We start from the raw sequence: 25720 nt of genomic DNA, 5'->3' as shown, positions 1-25720 counted from the left end.
ACATTAACATAGGAAACACTAAAATATGTTCAACTATAGATAAGAAGGAACCAGTAGAGGAGGAGAGTTAAAGGATACAGAAAATGCTCAGTTCCCTGAGGGAAGGAAAGGGGACCAAGGGGAAGGATGCATTATTCTTCTCATCTTCAATAGTTATAAAAGCCTCTTCCATTTCAATATACAATATGGTTTTGCTTATTTGCATTCACCAGTTTATCATTCAGAATACTTCAGATTTGGGGATTATTCAAATAGAGGCAGAGCTACAGTTTATCTTTGTGACATGTTTTGTTATTATATTTTAACGGGCTTTAACAGTGAAATCAATGACTTAAAGAGAATTTGAGGGGGATATTATCCCACCGAAGAAATCTTAAAATACAACAACAACAACAACAACAAAGAAAAAACTAAAGAATTCTATTTGCATACCAACAATGGTGTGCTAATTACGAATTGCTCTTTTGGACTACAGGCATTAAGTAGGCTCTTTGGTTAATAACAATTGTTAGCTTGGGTCTATAAAGTAATACAATGGCAGCTTTCCAAAAATACTGTGTAAGTCCATATTTCAACCTGGGAAGCCTAACTCTTTTCTTCTTCCAATTATTTCCAAATTAATGAGGTTTTTGCTGTAATTCAGAGAGTGAACCCGGAGAACATTGCCCAATTTGCTGACCAGTACTTGAAACTTTAAGTTGTGTTTCCCTTTTACTTTCATTCTTTTAACCCAAAGCACTTTTCCAAAGTATAATTCAAGCTGAGCTCCTTTCTCTCACACCTGGTATAAGTGTTGGTTCCCGCTCTGTGCTGTTAAGTGGAGGTTGCCTGATAGTATAATGTCCTCCCAGACTCAGGGATTCTGGATGCAGAAAGCCAATTTACTCCTTGCTGCTTTGTCTTGGGCACCTCACAATGTACTCTAATGACAGCTCAGCAGTTTTAATAGTCCCTTTTAATGGCTAAAAACAGACCCAGTCTGTCCAAACATAGCCTATTCACCAGCTCTCGTCAAAACAATTCAGTTTTGCTATATGACGATGCAGCAGACCATGGAAACTAGCCACACAGACTCTATTCAAGTCCAAAGTTGGACCCTGGGGCTAAAGTAAGTCAACCCAAGCAATGGACATATTAAACACTTTTTTTTTTTTTTTTTTTTTTTTTTTTGCTGCCTGTTTCTGAAACAGGGCTTCTGTGTTAGTGGGACAAAGCAGGCTCATTTGCAAAAGCAACTCAGCACAATTTAAAAAACCATTAGAGAAATGTCTTCCTTGAAGGAGTGAAGGATTTTCATTTTGACCGTAGTATATAATATGCACTTAAACATTTTCACTGCACAGAAAGGAGAATCTGAGGGTAGCTTGTCGGACGTTTGTTTAATTCTCAAGGCAAAGGATCGTTTATCTTTCTATTTCCCTTTTAAGCCAACACACAAGTTAAATGTCCCTGTCCTGACTGTAATCTTTTGACTTTTATATCTTTGTCATCTAGTAGTTTTCATCTTAAGTTCTTTATAGTGCTCTGACCTACAAAACTATAGCAATAAAGGCAATACCTAGAGACACTTAAAAAATAACTAGTTTCTCCATGCTCCCTTAGGGATATAATTTTTAAATATAAGTGTATTAATGATCCTTCAATACACAAGTTTCTTTCCTTGCAGTTTTCATTTTTTTAAAAGGTTGATTTCTGGGCAATATTTAACAAATATACTTTTAATGATTCTGTCACAAACTGCTTCATTCAACTGTTCCTTTCATATATACAAAAATTATAAAATTGTTTATTTGGTGATTAGCTCAGTCAGTGTGCAGGGCTACAGTTTTCATTTCAGAATAAACTCTTTATGAGGTAGAAAATAAATATGGCCACATAGTTAGTGGAACCATGTCTCAAATCATTGTCTGCTCCATTGGAACTTTGTATAGTAGTAATAAAGACTTTCAGGCCCAGATGACCTGCCCTATGACACAATTCCCTTCTTAGATATTTGCCCAAGAAAATAAAAACATATCCTAAGAAAGACTTGTAGTAGAACACTCATAGAAGCTTTATTTTTAACAGCCCCAAACTGGTCACAGCCTAGGCATCTACCAATAGAAGAGGTAAACAGTGGTATATTCAGATAATGGCATATTACATAGCAATAAAAATAATAATTTTATAATACCATAAATAGATCTCAAAAACATTATGATAAATGGATGAAGACCATAGTATATGATTCCATTTATATTAAGTTCTAGAACACACAAAACTAACCTAAGGTAAAAGAAAACAAAGGAACATAAAACCCAGAAGAGTGATTGCTTCTGGAAGAGGATAAGGGAAAGGAATGGCTTGGGGGTGTTGAAAATGTATTGTATTTAGTCTCCTATTTTCAGAATTTATAGGTTTTCTTTTTACTAGAATGAAAGAGCTAGAAATTAACTAACTTAGTTGTTTCTTTACCAGCAAAAACACAGCTAATTTACATCAATAATGGTGAATTGAGATGCTGAGATATGACAAAATGATCAAATGATTTATATAGACATTGTAGAATGGATGGCAGAGCACACATCAAGAGCACTTTCTGCAGACCTACTACTCTAGTCTCTGGTCATCAGCTGTCAGTTAGCATTTAGGCGGATCAGATATCATCAGGGCACAAAATTCTAGTTATTCTATTGTGTAGAAATTACAAATGCTGTTGCAAATATGTTATTCCCTCATTAACATAAGGCTTTAGAATTTAACCTTAGTGAATAAGCAATCTATATCTAGTTTTCTATGTAATTTACCATTTCTTGCAGTTTCTGAGTGGTCAATGAAATGATAAAAAAAAATGCCTTTATTTGGGAAATAATGAAAAAAGTGCAAAGCATTTTTGGTGTCTTTGGGATAATTTAAAATTCTGGTTCATATACAATAAAAAGGGAAGTATAAAGTTAAAGAACAACTGTGATTGCTAAGAGGAACACAGACCACTGGTTTCCTAGTGAAGCAGAGAGAAACAACTCAGAGATGATGAGCACAGTACACTTCTACCTAGGAATAGAATGGAGTTCCCTGCAGCTGCTAATGCTTGGACTAAAACTTCACGGTAAAAGGATGGATGTAGTTCAAAGACAAAGGTGTGAGAAAGAGTAGCAGTTGGACGCAGCAGTTAAAGCTGAAATCCTTATAGAGTCTGCGTACATGTAGACTTCTGTCATGTAGCACAATCAATGTTCCTTTACAACTACAAAGCGCACCCACCTAGTGTGGCCTAAACTCCAAGTATGAAGATTTTGACCAATGCCTCGCAAGTCAGTTTGAGCATAAGAGCATGACTTCAAATCTATAAATTCATCATAGTCTGAGGTTTGAGTGTCTGGGTAAATTCTGCCCTTGCTGAAGTCTGAGGAGATCTAATTTGTATATGTGAACCCACTATTTAATACATGAGCTTGAAATGGCTGGGACTAGCTTCAAGGAATAATGGTGCAAATATTTTTGCTATACCTTGTTACAGTTATGCTTGTGTCTAGTTTAGAAACATCGAGAGGGCAGTGCATTAATGCCTTAAGTTTTTTATGAAGGGGTAGTGGAGTGGAGGCAGGTTATTCTGTTTTGTCTTGCTATCCTCTGCTCTATAAAGGGGACAGCTCCCAGTACCCTACCATTTTAGAGCCTCAGGCAATATATCAAATTCACCTGGAGTTGGTGTTAAAGTAAATCATTTATAAGTTTACCTATTGTCTTTGGAGGTGAGTTTTGCTTTAAGCTAGTTCTAAAATTCAAACAAGAATGTCCCAAATAGTGCCTAATAGGTAAAGAGCAACTGGGAAGGATCTGGAACACATTTTATATTTTAGCATCCCTAATAAGGTAGCGAGAACCTGGCATTTAAGGAGTACGATATTTTCTTTTCTCTGTTGCTTATATTAGTGACACTAAATATTTAATCACTAACTAGGACTACAGTAGCTGCTCCTCAGAAGTGATGAATAATGAACCCTTGTACATTTGCGAAATCCCTGTTGTCGGCTGATTAGGTTGACTTTGCATGGAGAGACTGAACATGGATGACTTACTGCTTATAGTGAATGAAGAAAATGTAATACTGAGAACACTGACAAAATGTAACATATAAAGGCTGCTTTGTCATTGTCATGTAATTATAACAGTGGCTTGAATAATTAGGTTCACCTATTTTTTTTTTCATTTGAGATTTATCAAAAGATCTTTTAAATCTATTCTGAATACCCTTACTCTATTAAATTTACTCTTCCTGTGGCATATTCCTGTTCCCACAGGTAAGATTTTTTTTTTTTTTTTTTACAAACGGAGAAACTGCATCATGGAGAAATTAAGTTATCATTCCTTGATTGTGCATCAATAATAATATAAGAATTAGATATTCTGATTTAAGAGGCTCATGTCCCAAATCTAAGTTGCAGTCTCACTGCCTTGCTCTTTCTTATAGAACCAGTGGGAACATAGCAAGTTACCTATCTTTAATTCCAGTTTTCTCATCAGTAAGATGGGGACAGTGACACCTTTCTGAAATATACATGTGTTACCATGAATACAAATGATGCACATGAGGTGCCTAGCCCAGTTGCTGTACAAAATAGGAATTTTATATATGATAATATCTTTGTTGTTAATATCGTTTGTGTATATTTAGCTGGTGCTTCCAATACAGTGATAATGTCTGATTATATTAGTTTCCTAGGTGCCATTACAAAGTCTCACAGACTGAGTAGGTTTAAACAATAGGTATTTATTTTTTCACAGTTCCGGAGGCTAAGGAGTCTGAGATTAAGGTATTGGTAAGATTGGTTCCTTCTGAAGCCTTGGCTTGTAGACAGCCATCTTATCCCCATATCTTCACATCGCCTTACCTCTGCAGATGTTTGTGTCCAAAGTTTTGTTATAAGGACACCAGTCATATTAGAGCCTACCCTAATGACTAATTTAATTATTTCCTTAAAAATCCTGTCTCCAAATATGGTTACATTCCGAGGTACTTAGGGCTTCAACACTTTTTTTTTTTTTTTTTTGGAGTAGGGGGTCGCAATTTAGCCCGTTATACTAACTTTTAAGAATAAGTAACCATAATCTGATTTATTTCATTATCTTTTGTGGGCATATTTACTCTAAGGCAGGAAGGACAAATAATATATTTTTATGGATTATGAAAAAGCAGTTGCTACTTTCTCTTTATGTATAAAACCATGTCTGATTCCCAAATAAATGATTTCATCTTGTAGGGCATCTACACCTAAGTGGTTTTTGGGGGAGATGATCCCAGGAAGTACTAGTAAAGAAGTGGAGAAGAGGAGGTAGCCAGTTCAAGGAGCATCGAAGAGCAGCTTCTGCTGTGGACAGCTGGAGCTTATTCCCACCGAGACCCTGGGGAGACCTCAGAGTTCTCTCAAGTCAGGGTTCAGAAAGCTGGGCATTTAGTCCAAACAAAACTCCTGTCTCATTTGTTGAGGTCTGCTCCTAGGGGCATGGCATGCCTGGAAATTCATTTGAACTGCCCTTGATAGGGCTGAGAATAGTCTTGTGGTTGCAAGTAGCCAGGTGATTGTAATAAAAATGGTGGATGCAGAGGTGATATTGGTGGGGAATTACCTCAGTTTTTTTTCAGGATTTACTCTCTTGTTCCTTGGCTTTGTGACTGTGATTTTGTATTTTTTTTTTCTGTCTTAGTTCAATGCAACTGGCATTTGTTCACCTTGATGGTTGATTGAAATAACACAGTTTTAAGAGTTATAGTGCAATAATAAAATCTCTTCAATGTAGAATACTATTACTATTTTGGTATAAATCACAATGCAGGGTACAAGCCATGTTGGGTGGAGAATAAAGTGATATAAACTTGTTAAGCACAGCATAACATAGTAGCTAAGGATAATGGCTTTGAAACAAACTGACCTAGATTCAAATTTTAGATTTGATGTTTATTAGCACTGGGGACTTAAACAAGACACTCTTAGTTTTCTCTTAAGTAAATGAGAATACTAATAGTTGACTCACATGAGGATATATGAAGGTTTTGTTACAGTAACTTTCAGGTTATCAGTGCTCAGTAGAGTAGCTATTATAATTATTGAAATGATAATAGCAATAAACAGGGGAGTTTAGGGTTTATATCCAGTACCTTTCAGTAGCCATGACACATAGGATCAGAGACTTCTTTTCCTAATTTAGTGTCAAAAAGTCTAACTCTCTAGTCTGCAGTTACTCAAGCATGAGTCAAGCCATATACTTTATTCCCTTGTTAGAAACAAGCATGAAAACCTGTGGATATCTGCCATATTTACCCAAGCAATTTTGTGAGGCTCAATCCTGTTAAAGAAACTTTTATACTATAAAGCAATACAGGAATATAAAAATTTTTGTAATTCATAACAGTGAATTGGCAGCCCTTCTTTTCATTTGTCAAATCAGAATTTAGATATGACATTGAAGCTATCCTTTCAAAGACAGTATCCCTTCTTAGCCACAAATCCAGAATACATTATACTCTTAGGAATCCATTTAGAGAGCAAAATCACTGCATTTAATGTGAGAGAACTGGCGTTCAAATATATCCAGGTAGGTAATATATAAATTCAGAGACTATCCATTGAATCTGATTTGATAAATCTTAGTGTATCAGTCTGGTTCCCTACATTCATCATCTGTGTTATCGTCCATCTCCTTGGAATCTTACCCTTTTCTCTCTGTTCCAGGTATGCCCTTGTGATATCAGATGAAAATTTTACTTTTTTGAAGATACCAGATCCTAAGCAAGTTTTACATTTTGTGTACTCCTCACATTGCTTTAAGAAAACTCCCCACTGGAGGCTGCTGCTGCTGCTACTGCTTTCTTTCTCTTTTCCCTGGACATTGTTCCTTTTTGCTTGAGTAAGATTATGGTTCTTTTTGATCTACTTTTATTATATATCACTTTTTTTTTTCACTATAACTGCTTTCTCTGACCCACATCTTCCCACAGAATTCAATTTGCCTGTCAGTCACATCTCAAATTAACCTTTCTAAAACAAACCTTTGTATTTGCTGAATGTAAGCTTTAGGGAAGTTGGGTTGTTTTCATATGATATGAACTGGAGAAAGGGGATTTCTTCGTAGTGATAAGGTTTATTATTTAACAGAAATGCTGTAGAACTTGAGGTCATACATGCCATCATGCTTAATTGACTGAGTACAGCCTCCTTTTGTCCTTCTCTGACACATAAATTCCATTCTATTTCAGTCATTCTCATTCACTTCCATTTTCTCCCATTCTATCCCATCCCGCCACCCTACCCCGTCCCATTGCACCCAGTTACACCTTTCTAATATGTGTTCAGGCACAACCCTTGAGCAAGGCAATTTTTCTAGGTAATGAAACCACTATAATCTGTTACAAGCTAGTGTAGGGCCTGAAGAGGTCATTAATATTATGGTAGCAGGAATTAAAGTTCAAGTTTATTGTGCATGTCAGCCATGTCATTCAAAGGTGGGTAGTGTGTATATGGTCTAGGAAGAAGTGAAAAAACATTTTCAATACTTTCCAAGATTAATTCAAAGGCAGTGTTTAGAATCTTTTTACCTTAGGGTAAAAAGGAGGCATTGGTATATGTATATAGCCCTTTAGTGAGATTTAAATTTGTTTGTAAAATAAAAGTATGAACAAACAGGCAATGAATAGAAAATGAGTGGGCATTATGCCACTTCAGCCATTGACTAGGGCCCAGGAAGCCAAGATGTCTTGAAAATATGCTTAGGCCATGGGCTCTACCTGGGTTATTGGCTCTTTCTTTACTATGATGCTATTAGTCTGGGAGCCTAATGTGCAATCAAGTTAGGCTGTTTCATTCACAAATGGAGAGAGTGCCACAATTTTTTGTTTGTTTTGTTTATTTGATTTCTAAGAAGTGAAAATAGACAAGGGACATCAGATGTTTTTAAGTCAATAAATATTTCAATAAATGAAAATATAATATTGTGGGAAGAAGACAAAATAATTTCAGGTTTGTTATCAAAACTATTTTAATGCAAGAGATTAACAATAAGAGACTCTAGAAAATGTTTATAGGTTTGAAGATTTAACAGCCACCAGACTTAAAAAAAATTAATTTAAAACTTCATTTTGTATTTTCAGAAAGAAAAATATATATTCCATAAAAGGAAATGTCCTGCTAGCTAAACTTGGCTACTTTATATATGATTTTCCAACTAACTTTTTGATCATTCACAGTTCATTCCACATATAATGTATATTACAAATGGAAAAATTTACCTCATGTCAGTAAGCTTATTTTGAATGATAGTAAAATTTTCTAAGACATGCATAGTTAGGTTTGCAGAGTTTATACCTCTAAACTCTAAAATTTGTTTTTGGTTCTTCTTTTATTTTGAAATAATTTCGAATTTAAATTTGCAAAAATAGTATGAAAACTCTCATATATCCTTTATTTAAATCCATCAATTGTTAACATTTTGCTTGATTTGTTTTCTTGTATTTTTTCTATAAAATCTATTTGAAAGTAAGTTGCAGATATCACTCCTCTCTTCCCTTAAATACTTCAATCTTTATTGACTGAAATCAAGGATAATCTCTCATATAATCCTAATAAAATTATCAAAATCAGAAAATTTAACAAAATTTAATGTAGTACTATTATTCAAGTTATAGTATATTCACATTTTCTCAATTATGCAATTAAGTCCTTCAGAGATTTTTTTTTTCCAGCTCAGGATGTAATTCAAGATTATGCTTTGCATTTTGTTTTTATGTCAGTCTCCTTTACTCTAAAGCAATTCCCCAACCTTATTTTGTTCTTCATGAAATTGATGTTTTGAAAAGTACGAGTAAATTTTTTCATAGATTATTCCTCAATTTGGTTTGTTTGAAGTTGCCTTATAATTAGTTTTCAAGTTTTTCATTTACTGCATAAATGATGTGTCCTCCTTAGTGTGTTGTATCAGAAGGCTCATGCTGTCACTTTTCCTGTTAACTCTGATCACTTGGTTAAGGTAGTTTACACCAGATTTCTCTATACTACAATTAATGCTTTCCTTTTAGAATTTAAAGGTAATTGGAGAAGTAAATATCCTGTACCTAATTAACTTTTACTCACTAGTCTCAGTGTCCGTTGATGATTCTTGCCTGAATCAGTTACTACAATGATGGTTGTAAAATGGCGATTTTCTGTCATTCCATATTTATTATTGGCCTTCTACTCTTTTTTTTTTTCATTTTCCCTTGTTTACTTTTACCAATGAATACTCATTAATAGATTATAATTCATTATTGCCATTATTTTGATGCTTAAAGTGTTCAGGCATTATGAAATATTTAGAGATTGTGGTTACCCAATACTTAATTTATACTTCACTGCAAGGTATTATATAACTTGGAAGAATGAGTTCTATATTTTCTATTTGCTCCTTCAGAACTATTTCCATTCTTTTCCACCTGCCCTCTGTACCAGGAGCCCCAAGTATGTTTACTGCAGTTTTAGGTTCTTTTGTTCTGTTGTTTCCAAGTGGATTTGGCCCAGGAGGAAAGCTACCAGAAGGAGATGAGAGGGAGGAAGGAGAATGATATTATGTATTTATCAAGTGTCAACATTAGAAGGAATTTAATTTTTGTAGTATTTTAAATTTTGGATTACAGGGTATAGAAATCAGCGTTCATAGTTTTTTTCTCAGTTCTTGGCAAATACAGTATCTCCTGGCTTCAACTGTTGCAGGTGAGAATTCTGCTATCAGTGTAAGTTTTGGTTTGTAGGTAAAGATAAACTCTAATTTTAATTTCATTCAAGATCTTTCCATTGTCCTGCAGTTTCACTCTGATGTGTCTAGTATAGTTTTCTTTTTTATTTATCTTGTTTAAAATTTATTCTGCCTCCAAAATTCAGTACTCAAATCTTATTATTTCTGAAAAATAAATTGAGATATTTTTCTCTTTTCATATTGTATCTCCCCATTCTCTTAAAGGTCTCCTATTGGAAATCTTTTTAGAATATTTTGGAACTTCTCATGTTCTTCTTCAAGTCTCTTAAGAGATTTTCCATATTTTGGTCTAATTACTTTCTGCTTCATTCTAGATAATTTCCTTACATCTACCTGCAGTTCAGTGACTTTCACTTTAGGTTTGCTGAATTTGCTCTATAATCTATCCACTGAATTTCTAAATTTTAATGATTTTTTTTTTGTGTTTAGAATTTCTGATTTCTTTTAAAATCTCTCTAACTTGACTCAAGTAAACATTTTAAACTACTTTTATTTAATAGTTGGTGTGACATCACTTTATTTTTGAAGAGTATCTTTGATAATCTTTGTTTAGCTGTTGATTCTTGCTCATAGAGTATGCTGTATTGTATTTTGTGATGTTAGAATGTGAGCTTATTCTCAGTTGGGATTTTGATTTGGAGAATCCTGTGAGACCCCTAGGGTGGTTTTCTGTTTGCTTCTTCTAAGAGCCCAGGTTTCTTATCAACCTGGCACAAGTTTTTATGTAATTTCTTAGTTTGGAGATTAATGAGCCATGTAAATAGTATAAATTGGAATTCAAAACTGACATGAAATATAGGTCATTGTTATGAGTACCTAAGTCCTAGGTAAGATTTGTTGATGCCTTTCTATGCTGGCAGGTGATTTTTTTCTAGTCTACATCTTCATCAAGAATCCTACTACAGGGTCTCACTTTCAAAATCTGCTTTCCCCAGCTCCATGTTCTTTTCCTGGTGTTTGATCACCAGTGTTTGAATGAGATGAATAATTCTGCCTAGGGAAACTGCACTCACACATTCGCTGCTCTAATTTCTAATTCACTAGTCTATTTTGGGCCTGTATGGATTTTCTTTCCTTTCTTTAGGAGTGCGTTTAAACCTTTAAAAACAATTTAACAACATTTTAGGTATATTTCACCTATCATAAATTCATCCATTTAAAGCAAACATTTTTTTTTGATACTGATTTTTATTTTGTCTCGTTCAATTTTAGAATTATGTCTAGGCATGCATTTTTTATGTGTTTTTTAAATTTATTGGGGCGACATTTGTTAATAAAATGATAAAGGATTCAAGTGTACAATTCAGTAATATGTCATGTGTGTATTACATTGTGTGTTCACCACTCAAAGTCAAATCTCCTTCTGTCACCACATATTTGACCCTCTTTACCCTTACCTACCTCCCCCTTCCACCTTCTTTTCAACTGGTGACCACTAAACTGTTGTCTGTGTCTATGAGCTTTTGTTGTTTGTTTTGTTCGTTTGTTGTTTTCAGTTTTATATCCCACATATGAGTGAAATCATATGGTTTTCAACTTTTTCTGTTTAATTTATTTAGCTTAGTGTGATCATCTCAAGATCCACCCATGTTGTCACAAATCAATTTCATCTTTTATGGCTATGTATTCTATCTCTTGTATGTACCACATCTTTATTCAATCATCTAGTGAAGGACACTTCTGTTTTCATGTCTTGGGCACCAATAATTATGTTGAGTGAACATTGGTGTGCATGTATCTTTATGAATAAATATTTTCAAATTTTGGGGGTAAATATCCAGAAGAGGAATTGCTGGGTCATATGGTAATTCTATTCTTAATTTTTTGAGGAGTCTCCATACTGTTTTCCACAGCGTCTGTACCAATTTACATTCCCACCAACAGTGTATGAGGGTTCCCTTTTCCCCACAGCCTCTCCAATACTTGTTATTGTCTTGTTGATAATAGCCATTCTTATAGGTGTGAGATGGTATCCCATTGTGATTTTGATTTTCATTTCCCTAATAGCTAGTAAAGTTGAGCATCTTTTCATAAGTCTTTTGGCTATTTATATGTCTTCTTGGGAGATGTGTCTGTTGAGGTCCATTGCCTATTTTTAATTGGATTTTTTTGTTGTTTTGGAGTTGTATGAGATTTTTACATATTTTTGCATACTAGCCTCTTATTGGAGGCATTTGAAAATATTATTTTCCATTCAACTGGTTGCCTCTTTGTTTTGTTAATGGCTTCTTTTGTTATCCAGAGCTTTTGAGTTTGCTATATCATGTATTTTTGCTTTTACTTCCCTTGTCTTTGAGGTCAAATTCATAACATTCTCTCTAAATCTTAGGTTCATGAGTTTAGTACTTATGTTTTCTTTTATGCAATTTATTGTTTCAGGTCTTATATTTAGGTGTGTGATCCATTTTGAGTTCGTTTTGATATATGGTGACAGACAGTAGTCTAGTTTCATTCTTTTGCATGTGGCTTTCCAATTTTCTCAGCACCATTTATTAAAGAGCATTCTTTTCTCCATTGTATATTTTTGGATCCTTTGTCAAAAATTATTTGCGCATATATTCAGAGGTTTATTTCTAGGCTCTCAGTTCTTTTTCATTGGTTTCTGTGTTTGTTTTTCTGCCAACCCTATGCTATTTGGATTATTGTCTCTTTGTAGTATACTTTGAAATTAGGGAATGTGATATATCCAGGCTTATTCTTTTTTCTCAGGATTTAAAACAAACATTTCAATGAGTTTTACTGTATTCAGTTTTGTAGCTTTCACCACGGTCAATTTTAGAATACTGTTATCACCTCAAAAACATTGCCTAATCCAAGGAACAAAGATTTATGGTTGTCTACTTCTAAGAATTTTATATATATAGCTTTTTAATTTGTGTTAGATACAGTTTAAGTTAATTTTTGTATATGATATGAGATAAGTCCAAATTCATTCTTTTGCATTTGGACATCCAGTCTTTCCAGCACCATTTGTTGAAAAGGCCATTCTTTCCCCTTGGAATGATCTTGGCATCCTGGATAAATGTAAAGGTATAGTTTTGTACTCTTAATTCTGTTCCATTTATCTGCATGTCTATCTTTATGCCAGAGCCACATTGTCTTACTGTGTACTTACTGGGGCTTTATAGTAATGTTTGAAATGGAGAAGTATGAGTCTTTCAACTTTATTCCTTTCAAAGGTTGTTTTGATTTAGATTCCTTTTATTTTTACGTGATTTTTAGGATCAGCTTGTCAATTGTTTGGGGAAAAGGGAGGTAGGATTTTTAGATGAACTGTATTGAATCTGTAGATTTATGTGGAGAATTTTGCCATCTTAACATTAAGTCTTTCAGTCAATGAATGTGAAATGTCTTCACATTTAAATATTTACTTCCTTTTCACTATATTTTGAATTTTTGAAGTGAATGTTTTGTATTTCTTTTAATCCACCCCTTTTTGATACTATTTTAAAGTAGAATGTTTTCTTGATATAATTTTTTGATTATTGCAAGTGCAGAAATACAGTTGATTTTTATATATTAATTTTAATTAATTACTTAAATTAATTTTTTGTTAAATATAAATTTTTAAAAATCTGTGTTCTGCAAATTTGCTGAACTAATTTTTTAGTCATAATAATTTTTTAGTGAATTCCTTAGGATTTTTTATATACAAGATCACATCATCTCCAAATAGGGATAGACTTAGATCTTTATTTCCAAATTGGATTTTGAAAATTTTTTCTCCTTGCCTAATTGCCCTGGTTAGAACCTCTGGTACAAGGCTAAATAGAATTGATGAAATCAGGCATTCATATCTTGTTTCTGACCTGAATATTAAATCTACCTGTCATTTCTGGGATAAATCCCATTGGGACATGCTGTATAAACACTTTTACATTTTGCTGGATTTTGTTTATTGATATTTTGGTAAGGTTTTTGTGTGTGTGTGTGTGTGTGTGTGTGTTGGTATTTATAAGAGTAATTGGTCTATAATTCGCTTTCCTTATAAATGTATTTGTCTGGGTTAGAAATCAAAGTAGCACTGGTTCATGACTCAAGAACCATAGACTTTGCCTCTTCTGAGATTCAGTAAAATTTCTTAAGTAAGTGTCTCTTTATTTGCTTTGTATTTGTTTTCTGTTTAAAATGTAACAAATTACTATAAACCTGGTGGCTTATAACAACGAAAACTTATTCTATCACAATTTTTGAGGCCAGAAGTCCTAAATCATTATATTGGACTGAAATCAAAATGTCTGCAGACTTTTGCTTTTTGGGGGGCTATAGAGGAGAACCCATATCTTGCTGCTTTTGCCTTCTGATGGCTGCTGGCTTTCCTTTGTTTGTGGCCACATCACTTTAACCTCTGTGCTCATGGCTGTATTATCTTTTCTGTCTTTGTCTTTATCACCGGCTCACTCTATAAGAATACATGATTGAATTTAGGGCCTACCAGGAAAATCCAGGTTAATCTCCCCATTTTAACATAGTCTCATCTGCAAAGACACTTTTTCCTTAAAAGGTAACAGGTCTTGGGGATTAGGACCTGATGATTTTGTGTGGCCATTAGAGCCCATCATTCCGCCGGTGCCATGCTGTTTGCCCTTAGGACAACTTCCAGGGATTTTAAATGTTTTGATATTTTTAATAATTCTCACTAGTTATGATTGTTCCTGGGGCATAGGTCTGTACATCTCCTCACATTGCCATTACAGAAGCATATTAATATGTCTTTTTAATCTAGTGTCTCTGAATGTTTTTAGCATACAGTCTCTCAGTTTATTTTCCCTGTCACATTTGGGAAACTGAAGTTCTACAGTGCACTAAAGCCTCAGAGTCATGTAAACCCAAATTGATATAGAAGAGTCCTCAGGCAATGGCAGTTAGCTCCCAATTGCTATTCATTTATTCATTAACAGGTATGGATGGATATTTTGTCATGGCTCATATAAACATTTCATAGAAGAAACTTTTAAATATAGACTTATGCATTATATTGTAGGTTGAATTTTATAATGAATTGGGAGAAAAACATCTTAAAGTATGCTCTGATGATCAGAAGCTTGAAATCTTGGGTTGGAAGAGATATTGGTTTTTTTGTCTCCAAAATTTGTTCTCCTTTTGTTAGGTAATTGCACCTTGATTCTCCTTTGGGAAGTGATTTCATCCCCATTTTCTGTTCATGTGTTACAGATGGGTGCCTCTGTATTCCACACCCGTTCTAGATGTTGGCACATGTCACTCTTGGCACAGTGATCAGCATGGGACATAAATGTGGACAGTAAGTAGTGGTGGTGTTGATAGTGTGGTTTGCCCATGTGTGTGTGTACATGCACCTGTGTGTTTTCCATTGAGATTTAAGCTTGGAAATTTTTGCTGGAAATATATGGGAGGCGATTCTCTTTTTCTTTCATGGTTGCTAAAGAAGGATGATATAAACTTAAAAACTCACAAGGCATTTTTGCTCTATTTGAGGAAATTTGTATGAGAATAATGTCAAAAAAAAAAAAAAGGAAGATATATCTGAGGGACAGAGAAGGTTCTAGATAATACCATTTAATATGATATGACAGTGTCTCATAGCAGCAAAGTATGGGTTAATCATTTACATGGGGAAATACATTTCTCCTCATTTCTAACCTGCTCCTCTTCATAGACCCCTTCATCTCTTACAGCTGGGCTAATTTGGGTCGAACATCTATCATTTACAACTAAAAAGTTCCTGAGAAATACATGGGTTGATATTAATTTTCCAAAAATGTATAAGTCATGTCTCATCCAACTTAGACATAAAGCAATTATACTACTCATTGGTTACACATGGAACCAGATTCCTTTGACCTCCTAAAATATGCCAGTCTCTAGTTTTCCTTAGAGTTGTGGATTAGGAATTTAAGAAGAGTAGGATGTAATGATAGCCTCATCACTGTTTAGAGATGAGGGGGTTTCTTTCTTGTTGTTAGTATCTATTTCTCCCAGGCAGAACCTCTTCAGATTCATATTCATTCAGGGAAAGCATGTACTTCATAAAACTAGGCACTTAGGTAATTCCTAGGGATACCCAATTATAGAGACCCCTTGTCAGCAAGTCTGTCGCCAACAGCAAAAGCCAAGAATAACCTATGACTTCTCTTGAGCCTTCATTACCACCAAGAACTCCAAACACATACACCCAAGGGAACAGAGAAAAGAACTAAGTCAGAGCTCCCACAGAGCAGCAAGCATAATTTTGAACAAGCTTGAGTTTTCTCTTGTAGGGATCATTGGGAAAATGAGAGACTGCAGGCTTAGAGTCTACAATGGAATTATTTTAAGGCAACTTGATTTTGTGTATTGTACTTGCTTGTGCTTTTGAAGATTTGGGAGCAGAATGCAGGGGGTGGGCTGTTTGAATTTGCGGGGACTTGCAAGTCTCACAGTTGCAAGCTTTTATTAGGGGACTACTAGGGAGCTGGGCCACAGGCTGGAATGACACTCTCTTAGCTGAGGAAATATATAATGTGGCAAGGCTCAGGGGAGTCTGAGTGGCTAAAGGAGCATGTTGTGGCAATGGCTCATTTTTGGAAGAGGAGGGAAGGATTTGTTAAATTAGGAAACAGGATAAAGAAAAGGGCAAAACAACCTTTTTGTAACTTTGATTTTCTTTTTTCCATTAGGATAATTCTTTTCTAGTTTGGTGTATAATCATGGATAGAGGCCATATGTCTTAACTGTTCAAAGCTTTCTTTTTTTCCTGCTCTTATTTCTGAAAAACCTTCCTGGGACTTCAGTTCATACTTGTGTGTGAGAAATTTTGTCTCCTGTTTATTTAGAAAAGACAGGCCACTTGCTTCCCATACAGATCCCTAAACCCTTGGCCACTGTTTCCCCCAACCCCTTCACCCCACTAAAGTTTCTATGTACATTTGCATATTGAGATATCTGTGCTAAACTTGGCAAGTAGACTCCTTACAGGAAGATGAGCAAGAGGGAAAAGACTTTAAATTGGTTCACAAAGTTTTATTGCTTCATGATTTTGAGTTCTCTAGGGACTGACAATAGGGACAAAGAAAAAGTTGAGATTTTAAACAATGAAATTTAAACCTCAACATAACCACCTTTAAAAATAAATGAAAGCTTAGTTAGCTTTTAATAAGTCAGCAGTAAAATTTAAGTCTTACTTGCTATAATGTTATTACTTTTCCTTTTGGGGTATACTACAACCATGAAAAGCTTTTTAAATAGTGTCTTTAGTTTATGTTATTAATATGACAAAATATTTCTTTGAAGTAGGTAAAAGTCAACTTCAATCTAATTGATGGTAAGTGATTGTCAATTTAGCTAAGCTGGAATTAATACATAATAGTGTAGTTAATGTTTAATCCTTCCTTTCCCTAATCTTTTCAAACTGCATTATCTTAGGACCTTTTGTTACGGTTAATTTCTGAACCCTCTAAATTCTTGGTCTCTTGCCTCTTTTAATCCTTTTTTATTCTTTATATCCATCTTTACTATGTGGTCTAGATCTTGAAATATAATCCAGAAGGAATCGGACAAATCCTAAGCAGAGAAAGAGAATGGTTTTAGAGTTTCTTCTTATCCTATTTATTCTCTAAAAATTTGAATCATGAATGCTGTCTGCAGTGTGGTTGCTCTGGCCTGAAGTTCTTCTTTTGGTTTAACACATACAGTTTCTTATTTTATATTGAGATTATTTATATTTGTTTCCCATCTATTAGTCACCTGTATTTTCCTATGAGAGCTTTTCTGACCACGGCCCTAATGCTGAATATCACCCTTCATCCTAAACATCAATTCTGCCTCTAAAGGAAGAATGAGAATATCAGAGAGAAAGCATCTCAGAGCAGGGACAGATGTTCTGACAAGCACACTTTTCAAACTCCCCTGTCAGCTGCTGACCTAAAGAGGATTAGGTCCATTTGACAAGAAGAGTCTATACAAGCAGAGTCCACCCTGCATTTTTCTGCCAGACAAATTGTTATTTAACAGTGCTGTCATTGCATCTCTTTTTTGCTCAAAACCCTGCATAGATTTCATTCTGTATCAGTGTGGAATTCCTGTCTGACTTTTGGGGCCTTTCCTAAACCAGCGGCCTTCTGTGCAGGCTCCATTGTGTCCTCCTGCTACCTGCAACACAAACCTAGTCCCTCCATGTCTTGCCTTTGTTCAAACCTGTGCCTTATGTAGCAAGAGATCCCTTTCCTTATCTATCTTTCCTGACCCTATCATTTCCCCCCCTGGATTTTATTCATAATTCTATTTAAAATTATTTTATTTTGAAATACTTTTAGACTTCGAACAAGTTGCAAAAATAGTATGCTGAGTTCATTAATACACTTCCCCCCAGCTTTCCCTAATGATAACATCTTATGTAACCATAGTACAATGATCCAGGCCAAGAAATAAACCAATCTAAAGACATTATTTAAATTTTGCCAATAGCTAATATTAATGTCTTTTTTTCTCCCAGGTCAGAATCCAGGATCCCATATTTTATTTTGTCATGTCTCCTGAGTCTCCTCCAGTCTGGTGCAATTTCTCATCTCTCAATTTTTTTTTTTTTTTTTTTTTGGGTCTTTGACAACTGTGACACTTTTGAAGAGTAATGGTCAATTATGTCATAGAAAGTTTCTTAATTCAAAACTGTTTTCTTATTATTAGTTTGATGTAATATATTTTTGTTGAGTACTGCAAAATTGTAAGGTTTGTGTCCTTCTCACTACATCATATCAGAAGGTACATGTTGTTGATATGTCTTTTTACTAATGATGTTCACTTTGATCACTTAAAATGCTTTCTCCATGTTTTTCTACTATTAAGTTACTATGTCAGTTTCCTAAGGCTGCCAGAACAAAGTACCACAAGCCAGGTAGCTTAAACCAACAGATATTTATGCTCTCACAATTTTGGAGGCTAGAAATTTGAAATCAAGGTTCCTTAGGATTGTGTTTCTGCTGAGGCATCTAGGAAAGGATCATTCTTTGCCTCTTCTAGATTCTGGCAGCCTCAGGCATTTCTTGACTCTGGACAGCATAACTCCATGGACACATGGCATTCTCCCTGTGCCTTCATCTCTTATAAGGACCCCAGTCATGCTGAATTAAGGGCCCACCCTACTCCTGTGTGACCCACCCTACTCCTGTGTGACCCCATCTTAATTCCATTAATTGCATCTGCAATGACCGAGTTTCTAAATAAGGCCATATTCTGAGGTCAGGAAGAACATGAATTTTGTGGGGATACTATCCAATTCAGTAGAATTACTATTTTCTTTTTTCGTACCTTAAATACTTTGAGGGTGTTACTTTGAGATTATGCAAATATCCTGTTTCCCCTTGTACTCTTGCCCACCAACTTTAGAATCCAAAAATGATTCTTACCTGCAGTAGATACTACTATGGCATTTGAAAAATGATGAATTTAAATTTCCACTATTTCTTCTACATTTATCAATTAGAATTGCACCCCCCAAAACACTGTCCCTTCTTGCCTATGCATTTATTTTTACAATTATTTATTTGAATTGATATGGTCTCATTGATTTCTATTTTGTGCTGCGGGGTATAATCTGTTACTATTATGATAAGGCTAATGATGTTCAAATTGTCAGATTTGGTCACTAGGAACTCGAAGTTGCTTTCATTCTTGAGGCCTTGTCTTGTGATGGCAGGAAGCTTTCCTTGATGACTCGGCTTCTAATTTTGCTGTTCTCTTCTGAATTCTTATTGTACTTTGAAGTTAATGTCTCATTCTAGCACTTAGTTTTGAATACTTTTACTTTCACTTATGTATTTTTTATCCTCTAGTCTCATCTCTCAGACTAGAAATGGTTTCTTATATTTTTTTAATCTTCTCTTTACTTGGAAGATTAAGAATTGAATCTCAGGATTAAGCACATAGGTGCTTAAATTATTCTAGCTTGGTTGATTAGTCTATTAACTTATGATATCATAGTTGTATTCACTCAGAATCCAAGATTCTGTAGTTCTTTTTGAGGAATTTGAAAACCGAATATATGATGTTCCTTTCTGAATATAGCAAGTCTCTACTTTCTTCCAGCATAAATTCTAAGCACCTGGGTTTCTTTGTGTTAAATACTAAGTACTACTAACAATGCTTGCTTGGTTTTAAATTTCCTACTAACTTTAATTAAGTACACAGGCAGTTTTTTACCCACATCCCCAAAGCCTTAATTATAAGAGCATATCAGTACATAGAAACAATTACTAGTTCCTTCCTGTGACAGGGTGGAGTAAGTGCATCTGGATAAATGTTTGCTGAAGGATTAAACCAAAGAGAGCCAATTCCCATCTAAATGCTCTGGGTAAATGCATTCATGAACAGCTTTTACCAACATTATTTTAGGTTCATTTGTGAATAATATACTTGTATACACACACATACACACACCAGCAATAACTTGATTAAGGACCCAGGATTGTGTGCAGACACATTGCATCTCTTCCATGAAACTGCTTAAGAAATGAATAACATCAATTAATATTGCATATATTAAGAAAAGTCACGTTAAACCCTGGGCGTGCTTTTTATTTTTATTTTGGAAATGGAATCCACCTCAATTGAGGATGAAACATGCATACTATAAAAATGTAGAACATTTTGTTACTTTGTTGTTGCCCTCTACAAAGAACTAATAGGATATGATATCAGTAGAGTTAAAGAAGATTGCTTGTCACACATGGGCACCCATTTATCTACATGGGTACGCAGTTTCTTAAACTCTTGAATATGGAGCTAATATACTGTGACTTATCAGATGGGACCTGTTTGTGGGCAGTAGACTTTATTTATTCAGCTTTCTACATCAAAGATTATTTTTTCCATACAGCTACTGAAAAGTGTTTAATATGTGACAAACATTATACTAAAATTATCTGAAAATTATACTTGTAATAATTGTTTTCTGAAGAGAAAGGATGTTGTGGAATGGAAAGGCATTTGTGTGTTCGGTACTTGATGACTTAGGCTACACAGATTTAGGAGTCACAGTGGGGGAAGCTGAATTGTTCTGCTGTATTTGGTGTTTCAAGTACAACTTTGGAGGATGATAAGAGGAAGCCATCAACTGTGGGATGTGAGACTAAAATTTGCATAGAGGAAAGAAGGGACAGGAGAGGGCCAATGGAAATAAGAACCAACCAACAAGCCAAAACTCAAGAAAACAAGACGTTCAGAGAACAGGAATGTTTGGTGTGGATTTTGAATTTGCTTGCTTCAGGGTGTGCCATGTAGCTCCCATCTGATAACCAGCAGCTATTAGTAAATTTTAAAATATAAACACTATACAGTCTGAGTTTTGCTTATTCATTTTCTACAACAGTGACAACTCATATTTAGGGACAGTTGTTCAAGAAGTAGAAGAGACCATGAGAAGGAAAGTTTTCTTTTCGTATGGTTATCTTGGAAATGGTTTTAGACTCTAATTGTGTAGAAATAGACTGTTGAGCTAATCTTACTTAGTTCCTGAGGGATAAAGAAAATATGAACCAGCTGATATTTCATTTAACATAAAACAATAAAGAGTTAGGCATTATTGTTCCTATTAGACATGTAAAAAAAAATAGAAACTTAGAAAAATTTGTGTACATTAAGTGTTTAAGCCAGGATTTGAACCGAGGCTGTCTGACTTCAAGGTCACTCTAACATCCTAATTTCTAGGATTTAGAACACAGTAAATTTTCAATAAGCGTGAATAGAGTTGTATGGGAAACATGTCGGAGGCCTCTTTTCAACAGAACATTTTACTCCTGGTAATAGGAGTATGGTGAAAATAAGCACAAAGTCAAGATTATTGGCCTTTTGCACACATTAACTCGCTTATGCCTCCCAAGAGCCCTATGTGGTGCTTGATACAGAGGGATGGAGTAATGTGCCGGGGTTATAGGACTTTAAGTGGTAAAGCCGGGATCTGCATGCAGGCCGCCGGCTCTGGGATCTGTGCTCTTAACTACATCCTACATATTCTGTCCTTGAGAAACATAGTTCTATTTGAGTGGCATTAAATCAACGGATGAGTTACTGTAATAATCTCAACATATGCCTGAATTAGCAGTCAAAAGGAACTATTAGTAGAAGAAAATCTATTTGTCTCAAATTGAAGGGGCATAAAAATAAGTTCTCTGCCACTCAGATAAGCTGAGGGGAAGTCTTCCTCCTTCTGATCCTCTGTTGGTGTAGTTTGCCTCTCCCCAGCCATACTGGCTCTTTTCTTATGAAGATTATGAATCATGGTGATGTTGACGCCAGCTTGAAGAATTCTCTCCACCCGACTCGATTTCACAGAAGGGAAGGATCTGTGTTCAGCCGAACCAGAGAACAGTTCCCTTCAAAGTAATTTTCTATCTTTCCAGCAAATTTGAGAAGTGAGGGGAAAAACACTAAATACTCCACCCTAGTTATTGAGGATGATAAATCCCAGCTGTCAGGGATAAACGTCTTACTGTGGATTCTAACCTTCCCATGAGATGTATTCCAACTGGTCTTTTTTTCCATCCTCAGCCTCATTTCCTTGTAAGTGCAGCAGCCGATACAAAGATTCTCTTTTGAATGAATTGGCAGGGCCCTGAGTTCACCCTTGGATCTTTTCAGTGACAACTTTCACGATTGAGATTTTGGCGAGAGATCTACTGCTTCTCAATTTTAGCCTACACAGACTACGCAAAGACTTGTTTGTAAAGGATAATAGACAATCAGCTCTATAGAAAAATATGGGTGGCTTTTAAAGAGTTGATTAATACCAAATGATATTGCTTAAAACAATAGAGGGAAGGGTGTTGTAATGGTAAAAACATAAGCCGCTGATTCCTGCTCTGTCTTATTTTACTTGGCTGCTGCTCTCATAAGCAACAAAACTTTTCTTTTGTGTGAGTGCTTGGCATTGTCATAGGTATGAATTAGGAAGCTTGTGTCCTTTTCCTAGCTCAGTCCCTGGTTTATCATATCAGCAAAACACTTAACCACAGTGTGCATCTTTTTCTTCACTTTTCTAAGAGAGCAAAAATGTCATCCTTACTTGGACACTTCCATCATTTATTTCCTGTTGTGCCCTTAGCTCTCTTGCAAACATGGGGCTCTAAATTGTGACATAAAACCAGAAACTAGTGAGCAACTGGCACTGGTGAGAAAGCTCTCTAAATAAGTGTATGAATTAGTGTCAGATTGGACTATTGGGATTGGATTTGGCCATTCCCAACAGATGGAAGCCTGGATCCTTGGAGAATAGGGGGAGCTCTGAAATCATCTCTTCCATTCACTGCACAAATGGTATCAGAACACCATTGTGTAGTCCATCTGGTCAACTCCTAGGCCCAATTCTTTCCAAGTAGAAAGAGAAATACTAAGAGAACAAGCAGCTTGGAATAGATCACTCATTCATATAACTTATAAATACATATGTGAGGCTGCCTACACAGACTCTGGATTAGAGAGCATTCATTGTGGAATGCTGTCACTTGCGAAAGGCAACTACATCTGCTCCTTTCCATTTTAGAATGTTGTCCTTATGATAGTTCACCTCAACCTCATTCTGTGCTGTATGGAAATGATTCTGAGTGTTGGGAGAGAGAGAAGCAGGAGAATGGTGCACAAGGAGATTGCAGGAAGGACACACAAAGCGACTCCTCTGTGTACCTTTCTATCTTGTCTGCAAGTGACCATTACAATTGGGCATTGCATGTGTAGAATTAGAGGGACATAATGGCTGCAGTTTCTGGAGCAGTGCCAATGTTTGAAAAGAGTGACACCTCAGGCTATGGCAAGCTTGGCCCAGAAGTCCCTTTTCTCGTTTCATGGAATGACTATAGGACCATGATTATGAGTGGCGCTGCAGATGCCGTCGTTGATATTGCAGCGAAACATGATGAGATAGTAAAATATAAAAGGGAGTTAATTAAAAGTTTATATATATAATATTTATACACATACTTATATAATCAAACATGTATCTGTGATTTCTTAACTTTTAGTATATATTATATAGTATACTGAATTATATTAAGTCAATTATGTATGTCATAATGGTGTTTCCTCATTATATATGAAATACATTAGAAAATAGAAGAAAACTAAAAATGGACATTGTTCTAGACTTATTAGGGGATCACTTCATAAGTTACATAAATGTCTAACCGCTATGCAGTACATTTGAAACTAATATAATGTTGACTGTAATTGAAAAATTAAAAGAAAATGGACATCGTTCTTATCAAAACCACTGTTTCAAGACTAAAAAGGCCGACCATGTTAACGCGCTTGCTGTGTGATTTCCTTATATTTCATAGTCTAAAAACTCTTTATGAATAGCATTAGTCAACTATCCTTCATTAGGAAGGTAATGCTTCATCAAAATACCATTTTTTTAAAGAAACTCCTTCAGAGTTAGATTATCTGCTGGCTTTAAGAGTGGGATCTAGTTAAGATAATGTTTCTCAGTGCCTTTATCAGCATCATGTGTGAAGCTCTTCTGTTCTTGGCAGGAATCAAGACAGCTTGTTTAGCATGTAATCTGAAGAACTGCTGATGGAACCTATTCAAATCTATAAAACTTTCCATAATTTTTTGTCCACCTCTGTTTTGTTTTGGTTTCTATATTTTATGAGAGGGGAGAAGATCATTATTTTTTCATATTTTGCATATTTGGTCCACCCGGTGACTTTCTTGACTCTTGTATGTTTTTTTCTTTTTTTTTTTTTTTTTTGGTCCTGACCTTTCAAGAAGCTCAAGGATTCACACCCAAGCTTTTTTACATGGTGAGATCAATAAGTATTACTAGTGCAATGAGGTGTACAGTCACTACATTACCTATTTAAACTCCCATTAGTTACAGTTTTAGTTGTTAAGCATCGCTAAATAATCATTCTTTGGCCTGAGCATCTAATACTTCAAAGTCATGCAAATGCTGGTTCATGAATTATAATAAATATCTATGAACAGTTTTGGGCACAGTCCACCATGTTTTTCAATCAGCCTGAGAACCTCTCAAGAATAGCTAATATAAGTTAGGTAAAAACATTTAAAACAAGTTTTTGACAACTGGGAAAATACAATATGCCAAGTGTAGCTATTGTCAAGCCCTGTCGAACTAGTAAGAAAAACATATTAAGGTGACAGTACATAAAGTGCTGTTAGGAGTTCTTTAAAACTATTGCTCTAAGATATGTTGACAAATAATACATAAAGGACATGTATACTGAGTTAGGTCATCAATGTGGAGGAGATCAACAGGTTCAAGATAGAGCTCTCGACACATAAGAAATGAATAATGTTAGTAGTCCAAGGAGCCACAACAATTTTGGGACCAAGAGACCAGCAGGAGTTGAAGAATTAGGCATAGAGAATCAAGGTATGATCAGAAAGAAGGCCAGGATCATAACAACCAAGACAAAAGACCTTAATAAGATAGGATATATCCCTTAGTCCATTTGCTCCTGAGCCTACAAAAAGATGACATAATTCTAGCAATCTTGGTAGTACCTTTTTATTCATAGTAAGAATGAGTAGATTATCTTTCTTGTTTCTTAACTTGTCCCTTAGAAATCAATCTACTAAGCTAAATTTTTCATTAGTCAACAGTCATATTTCTAAATCTGCAGCATCTTATCTTACAAACTTTTATGTTAATATTTCGACAGCTAGAGGCTCTCATGTTTCCCTTCTCAAAAACAGGTTCAATGTCTGTTTTCAAATAACATCATGGAGGTGTGAGCTGGAAGACAATTTAGAGCATCATTATAAATGACAGACTTTGTGTAATTATTTGCATAATGTAATATAAAAATATCTTGCTATTAATAATCTGAATATTTTAGGTAAAAGTTATATTTTTGGCTCTTATTATGCAAATGAATTTGCCTGAATTCTTTATTTCACTCTGAATGCAGAGAGTAGCTTACTTATTATGTAGTCAGATGGTAGAAATTTAATTCTTCTAATCTAGTATCTTAAGTCAGTTATT

At 35.1% G+C, this 25720-nt stretch overlaps 1 long non-coding RNA gene across 1 annotated transcript in view; it reads left to right on the top strand.

Moving 5' to 3' along the window:
- Window positions 1-25720, top strand: part of LOC107502644 — a 766462-nt gene that overhangs the window by 196142 nt on the left and 544600 nt on the right. The window contains exon 2 of the long non-coding RNA XR_004952613.1: window positions 14941-15028. This is a non-coding gene — a long non-coding RNA (uncharacterized LOC107502644). The remainder of the gene's footprint in view (window positions 1-14940; window positions 15029-25720) is intronic.

This window comes from Rousettus aegyptiacus, unplaced genomic scaffold (genome assembly GCF_014176215.1).
Source record: "Rousettus aegyptiacus isolate mRouAeg1 unplaced genomic scaffold, mRouAeg1.p scaffold_m13_p_8, whole genome shotgun sequence".
In the NCBI taxonomy this organism is placed as follows: domain Eukaryota; kingdom Metazoa; phylum Chordata; class Mammalia; order Chiroptera; family Pteropodidae; genus Rousettus; species Rousettus aegyptiacus.
Note: the sequence above shows the minus strand (reverse complement) of the source record. Positions and strands in the feature narration are given on the sequence as shown.